Raw genomic sequence first — 7,782 nt, 5'->3', positions numbered from 1 at the left:
CAAGCTTTTACACCGTTTTGGGTCCAGGTGGAGATTTTCTATTTAACCCATTGAAGGTGGGAGTGTGATGAGCACAATATTAAATACTGATCATAGTCACAGTATTATAGAGTTTATTTTGCCACCTGTACCTTGACATTGGACGTTCACAGTTGAGGCAGCGATTATGGTTCTCATCACCCACTGACTGTTGCATTCCTATGGCTACATGTCATGTTTGGCTCTCATATCTAGGTGATGTAACAGTGAAAGAAAATGACAAAACGATTGTGTTATGTTCCAATGGGGCACCCTCAGCCTACCAAAGCACCATAGTCTAACAGAGCAGGCTTTCTGTATTCATTTTCCTATATTTTCACCTGAATAGTTACTTTGCTGGCTTTGTGAACACTATAATTTTCCCTGTTTAAAGCGCAAACCTTCATAGGACAACTTACGTCAGCATTGGTCTGGTAAACATTATTAAACAGAGGGCCATGTGGGCAGCTTGGCAGGTCATGGCAAAATCTCTAATTACATTATTACTCCGCTCTGTGGACAGTGAATTCAATTTCAGCTGCAGATGACATGCTGCCTCCTGCACCAGGAAGCATGTGAGGATGTCATCGGCTGCTGGATGAGGGGATACAGTGGCATTGTCCACAGGTCTGTCTATGTGGGCAGGAAGGCATTACACTGGCCTGGGCAGGACACACAAAGCTGCTCCTGTAGCCAACCATCCCAGCTGCCCTAAAAGGTTGTGCCGTTCCCTGGAATTTCTGATGCACAGCAGATGGGTGGAAAAGTCCCACTCCCATGTAGGCCAGCATCTATCAAGGCTGGTTTGAATAATCTGGCATCCATGGGAAAACTCAGAAAGAGATGGATTTAGTACTACCATCTACCGCCATCTATTCTACTGCAGTAACTATACACACTGATGTTTGATTTGTCGTAATTTATACCAGTATTTATGGGGTAAATAATAGACAATTACTGTCGACACCAATTCCCTGCTTTACTGTGCAATGTCCATGTAGAAGGATTGATTATCAATGGGGAATTTTCCTGCTGCAGTGGCGGTACTGTAGCGTGGTTTTGATACTGTATGTGTAAGATGCCTTCTGAGGAAGGCCACCTTCTGACAGTGGAGCTGAATTGAATTTAGACACCATTAGAGCTTCTGAATCCTGTGGGGGAGTTGAGGCCGTTACCATGCTAGATTGATGGAGTCAGACTATTGCCCTTGCTGATGATGATGCAAGTCTCCTCTCTGCTTCAGCAGAGATCCCCCACCTCACCGTAGTATTGTGAGGGAGGGTGTAGGACTATTTGTGAGGGAGGGTGTAAGGCCTATTGTACAGAGATTTAGAGCTGGTATTGTGTGCTGGTACTGAATGGCATAATATTAACCACCTACAGTACGTGCTGCTCATATCAACGACACGTACATATTCTTGTATTTTTAACAATATTTTAGAATAGGGGAATTTTGACCGTTATCTTGATGTTTTATTATATTTCTGTTCACATCCACACAGCCTCTATAAGGGACTGTCTCTGGAGTTTTTGCTGTTGCAGATGGATCACTGTGTTGCGACTACCAGGACTAACCTAATTTAGACATCCTGGTGTGGAGTTCTAGAGGAGTGTGGTTGTTCAGCAAGGTGCTGGAGTTATTTGGCAGTGTCAGTAAGTCTATTTATAATGTGGCTCTGAGTGCAACACACTCCTCAGTCTGCCCAGAGGAGAGACCAATAGAGACCTTCAACTAATGACAAAGTAAACAGTGCTTTGTATGCGAATTCCCTATTATAGTCTGCACTCACTGCATCAGACTTCAGAGGCACCAGTCCGCTAGACACAGCCAGGCCTAGCTCGACATTCCTCTTCAGGCCCCACGCTTGGCCCAGCATCAGGCAGTAGCTCCGACTAATACACTGGGCCAAGCTCTCAACACTGCAACAGGCCTACAGAAAGGGCCAGGCTGCTAATGTTCTGCTTTACTCTTTCTTAGTGTGAGAGGTGTGTGGGACTGCTGGAGGGTTAGGAGAGGTCAGGCCTGCTCTGTCTATAAGGACATGGTTGCTATAGCACAGACCCAAGGAAGGCTGGACAGAGCCACAGAGCACCTCCAAGGTAAGGGACATATGAAATCTGGACACAGGCTTAAGAGGGCACAAAACAGCAACACACACAACATTACTATATTAATATTGCACACATACTGCCCATATTATCTTAAGATGAGCTAGGGGCTGTTTGAATACTTCTGAGACCTGTCACTGACTAATGTTCCCCTCAGTCCTTAGTGTGATCTGTCTTATTTAATGTGGGTGCTTCTGGTACAGGCTCATGACGTCTGCACTCCCTGTTCACCCACGACTGCGTGACCATGCACGACCCAAACACCATCATTAAGTTTGCAGACGACACAACAGCGATAGGCCTGATCCCTGACAACGATGAGACAGCCTATAGGGAGGTGAGAGACCTGCCTGTGTGGTGCCAGGTCAACAACCTCTCCCTCAATGTGAACCACACAAAAGTGTTGATTGTGGACTACAGGAAAAGGAGGGTCGAGCACAACCCCATTAACATTGACGGGGCTGTAGTAGAGCGGGTCGAGAGCTTCATGTTCCTTGGTGTCCACATCAACAACAAACTATCATGGTCCATACACACCAAGACAGTCGTGAAGAGGGCACGACAACACCTATTCCCCCTCATTAGACAGAAAAGATGGGTCCTCAGATACTCAAAAAGTTCTACAGCTGCACCATTGAGAGTATCCTGACTGCATCACTGCCTGATATGGCAACTGCTTGGCATCTGACCACAAGGCCCTACAGAGGGTAATGCGTATGGCCCAGTGCATCACTGGGGCCAAGCTTCCTGCCATCCAGGACCTCTATACCAGGCTGTCAGAGGAATGCCCTAAAAATTGTCCAAGACTCCAGCCACCCTAGTCAATGACCATTCTCTCCGCTACTGCACGGCAAGCGGTACCAGAGTGCCAAGTTTAGGTCCAAAAAGGCTCCTTAACAGCTTCTACACCCAAGCCATAAGACTGCTAAACGCTTAATCAAATGGCTACCCCGACTATTTGCATTGACCCCCTTTTTTACACTGCTGCTACTGTTTGTCTATGCAGACACTTTACCTCCATGAACTCAGAAAAAAAAAAGTCCTCTCACTGTCAACTTTTATTTTCAGCAAACTTAACATGTGTAAATATTTGTATGAACATAAGATTCAACAACTGAGACCTACACTGACAAGTTCCACAGACATGTGACTAACAGAAATGGAATAATGTGTCCCTGAACAAAGGGGGTGTCAAATCAAAAGTAACTGTCAGGTGTGGCCACCAGCTGCATTAAGTACTGCAGTGCATCTCCTCCTCATGGACTGCACCATATTTGCCAGTTCTTGCTGTGAGATGTTACCCCACTCTTCCACCAAGGCTCCTGCAAGATCCCGGACAATTCTGGGGGGAATGGCTCTAACCCTTACCCTCTGATCCAACAGGTCCCAGACGTGCTCAATGGGATTGAGATCCGGGCTCTTCGCTGGCCATGGCAGAACACTGACATTCCTGTCTTGCAGGAAATCACGCACAGAACGAGCAGTATGGCTGGTGGCATTATCATGCTGGAGGGTCAGGATGTCATGCTGGAGGGTCAGGGTCAGGATGAGCCTGCAGGAAGGGTACCATATGAGGGAGGAGAATGTCTTCCCTGTAACACACAGCGTTGAGATTGCCTGCAATGACAACAAGCTCAGTCCGATGATGCTGTGATAACACCGCCCCAGACCATGACGGACCCTCCACCTCCAAATCGATCCCGCTCCAGAGTACAGGCCTCGGTGTAACGCTCATTCCTTCGACAATAAACGCGAATCCGACCATCACCCCTGGTGGGACAAAACCATGACTCGTCATTGAAGAGCACTTTTTGCCAGCCCTGTCTGGTCCAGCGACGGTGGGTTTGTGCCCATAAGCGATGTTGTTGCCGGTGATGTCTGGTGAGGACCTGCCCTACAACAGGCCTACAAGCCCTCAGTCCAGCCTCTCTCAGCCTATTGCGGACAGTCTGAGTACTGATGGAGGGATTGTGCGTTCCTGTTGTAACTCAGACAGTTGTTGTTGCCATCCTGTACCTGTACCGCAGGTGTGATGTTCGGATGTACCGGTCCTGTGCAGGTGTTGTTACACGTGGTCTGCAACTGTGAGGACGATCAGCTGTCCGTCCTGTCTCCCTGTAGTGCTGTCTTAGGCCTCTCACAGTACGGACATTGCAATTTATTGCCCAGGCCACATCTGCAGTCCTCATGCCTCCTTGAAGCATGCCTAAGGCGCGTTCACGCAGATGAGCAGAGACCCTGGGCATCTTTCTTTTGGTGTTTTTCCAGAGTCAGTAGAGTCAGTGTCCTAGGTTCATAACTGTGACCTTAATTGCCTGTAAGCTGTTTGTGTCTTAACGACCGTTTCTCAGGTGCATGTTCATTAATTGTTTATGGTTCATTGAACTAGCAAGGGAAACAGTATTTAAACTCTTTACAAGGAAGATCTGTGAAGTTATTGGATTTTTACAAATTATCTTTGAAAGACAGGGTCCTGAAAAAGGGGCATTTCTTTTTTTGCTGAGTTTATTACTTTGTCTAAGCACATTGACTCGGTACCGGCACATTGCCTTATTGTGTTACTTTATTTATGCAAATATTCTCTCACTTGAAAAAACAAATGGCAGCCTCCCGAGTGGTGCAGTGGTCTAAGGCAGTGCTAGCTGTGCCACTAGCGATCCTGTTTCCAATCCAGTGGTCTAAGGCAGTGCTAGCTGTGCCACTAGCGATCCTGTTTCCAATCCAGTGGTCTAAGGCAGTGCTAGCTGTGCTACTATAGATCCTGGTTCCAATCCAGTGGTCTAAGGCAGTGCTAGCTGTGCCACTAGCGATCCTGTTTCCAATCCAGTGGTCTAAGGCAGTGCTAGCTGTGCCACTAGAGATCCTGTTTCCAATCCAGTGGTCTAAGGCAGTGCTAGCTGTGCTACTAGATATCCTGGTTCCAATCCAGTGGTCTAAGGCAGTGCTAGCTGTGCTACTAGAGATCCTGGTTCCAATCCAGGTTCCGGCCGCCACCAGGAGACCCATGAGGCAGCGCAAAATTGGCCCAACTTCTCCCGGGTTAGGGGAGGGTTTGGCTGGCCAGGATGTCCTTGTCCCATTGTGTTCTAGCAACTTCTGTGGCGGGCAATGCACGCTGACACGGTCGCCAGGTGTACGGTGTTTCCTCCGACACATTGGGTTAAGAGGGCATTGTGTCAAGAAGCAGTGCAGCTTGGCTGGGTCATGTTTCGGAGGACGCACGGCTCTCGACCTTCACCTCTCCCAAGTCTGTACTGGAGTTGCAGCGATGGGACAAGACTAACTACCAATTGGATACCATGAAATTGATGAGAAAAACAGATTTAAAAAATGTAATATGCATTATTGGTTAAGGGCTTGTAAGTAAACAGTTCACAGTAAGGTCTACACTTGTTGCATTCAGCGCATGTGACAAATACAATTATTTGATTATTTGACAGTATATGAACAACCAGGAATTATCAGCTACAGAAATGTGCATGTAGTGGAGGGTTGGACAAACTACTTAACACAAGTGTATGCAGACAGAACCAACAAGCAAACAATACACACAGTATGTTGGTTATAGATCATAAGTGATTGTGATCCTCCATCTGTGAATACATATAGAGCTCCCTGAGCCCACAGGATGCAGTCACGCAACATTCAGGATGACTACCGTCACTGACTCCTCCTCCTTACAGGGAAGCAAGAGGTCAGTCTCGCATTCACACACCCCTATAGACCCAACACCACTGGTCTAACCCCATTAACAGCATGTGTTACGTTCCCCAGCAAGAAAACCAAATAATCTTTCAAACAGTTGGGGGAACCAATAAAGTAAGTCACAATCAAAACAGGTGGGTTTTTAGGAGAGGTTCTGAAAGACACTCATAGGGTTGTCCACTGAAAGTTGACTAGTAACAACAACTGGAACCTAAAAACACCCACCATGAACACCCACTAAAGTTGTCCAAGAAGAGGCAAACAGAAAAAAAACTTTCAAAAACTTAAAGACAGAAAGGAAACCAAAAAGTTAAGGCAAAACAAAAACAGGGAAGATCAGATAAAGGATGGTTTCTCTAGACATCACAATAGGGCACACCAACTAAAGGTGTTAACCCTACACATCTCTCAAGACAACTGAAGCACAGGGCCAGCCACTCTTAAATAGCACCTGGGCCAGCACATGTGAAACAAATTCCCACTAACGAGATGGCAACCAGCACAGGTGTAACACATACTGACTAACGAGGTGACACCAATCGGCATGCCCTATGTGCTAACGAGCTATACATGCTAAAGTACAACCTCAAAACATAAATGGAAAAACCAAAACCTGTCACACATGTCTTCCAGGTATTTATAGCATCACACACTCTGTTCTGCCGCTCTGAGAAGTTTGACGTTCTCAACTGGAATGTACTATGTTAGAGGTGTTGTAGAGATCCAGAGGGAGTCACTGCCCCATGAAGAGAGATACTTTTTGTGACCTGAGTCTGACACCCTGCAGCTGATTGGAGGGGTGGTGATGACACAGGTTAACACTGGCAACATACACCCCATTCACTTCTGTTGCCCAACACTGATTTAAGGTGGTTTGAGGATCTCTGGGCAATATTCTGTAAATTAGGTAGTAGGGCAGACACAGTTATATTTAATACTTTGCAATCAATTCTGTATTACTGTTCAGTTGGATAGACTATATTTTCAGCTTGGGAAAAATGTGTATGTTGTGTTTAAGTGGGGTTCTCTCTCTCTCACCCACGTATAGAATATTGACCTTTCTTATTGCCAAGCTATTTGAGAGGGCTCTGCTAAAGGCCAGGAGTCACAGGGATTGGCACCCTAACATGAATACACCACTGAGAGTATGCTCACTTATTTATTTACACACACACACACACACACACACACACACACACACACACACACACACACACACACACACACACACACACACACACACACACACACACACACACAGAGAGAGTCCCTGTCATTGTGAGAGCAACTATTTCTACCAAGGTCTCTAAGACTCAGTGGAGAGTAACATGCGCTAATCCAGGCTCAGCCAGTCAATCTCTGGTGTAAAATGTCATACAGATTGACATTGTGCCGCTTTTTCTTTGGATACAGCCAGACAGAGAGATGGGCCTGGTGAGGGTGGATGGAGAGTAGAACCTTTCTGACTGCTGTCAATTAAAGGACCACTGACCTCAATTAGGATGGCAAGCCATTACGTCCTTCTAAGCCAAAAGTGACATTCCTAAATATGTCTCTGTATATGGATGGAATGTGAGAAGTACTGTATATGATGACATTCATTCAGTTAGCAAACAAGTGACAAAAAGTTGTGTTACAAGTTCCTTGGCAACACCATTGTCATTATATTCCAATTAGGTTTGATTTATAAAAGACACAGTTAATGCTTATAGCAAATACCCACCATCAATATTTATGTACAAAGTATGATGCACATACACATTGACGCACTTTCTTCGTCCTGGCCTTGCGACCTCAGTCTCTCCGTCCTCAGAAAGACATTGAAATAGCCTAGTTCAGGGGGATTTCAGAGTACCAGTAAAAACATGCCTGTAAATGAAGGAGCCTCGTTGCTATGTTGCTTTGTTATTGTATCCAAGTGCGAAGGGGGTCCAAGTATCCCAGAGTGAA

Source organism: Oncorhynchus kisutch, linkage group LG4 (genome assembly GCF_002021735.2).
Source record: "Oncorhynchus kisutch isolate 150728-3 linkage group LG4, Okis_V2, whole genome shotgun sequence".
In the NCBI taxonomy this organism is placed as follows: Eukaryota; Metazoa; Chordata; class Actinopteri; order Salmoniformes; family Salmonidae; genus Oncorhynchus; species Oncorhynchus kisutch.
Note: the sequence above shows the minus strand (reverse complement) of the source record.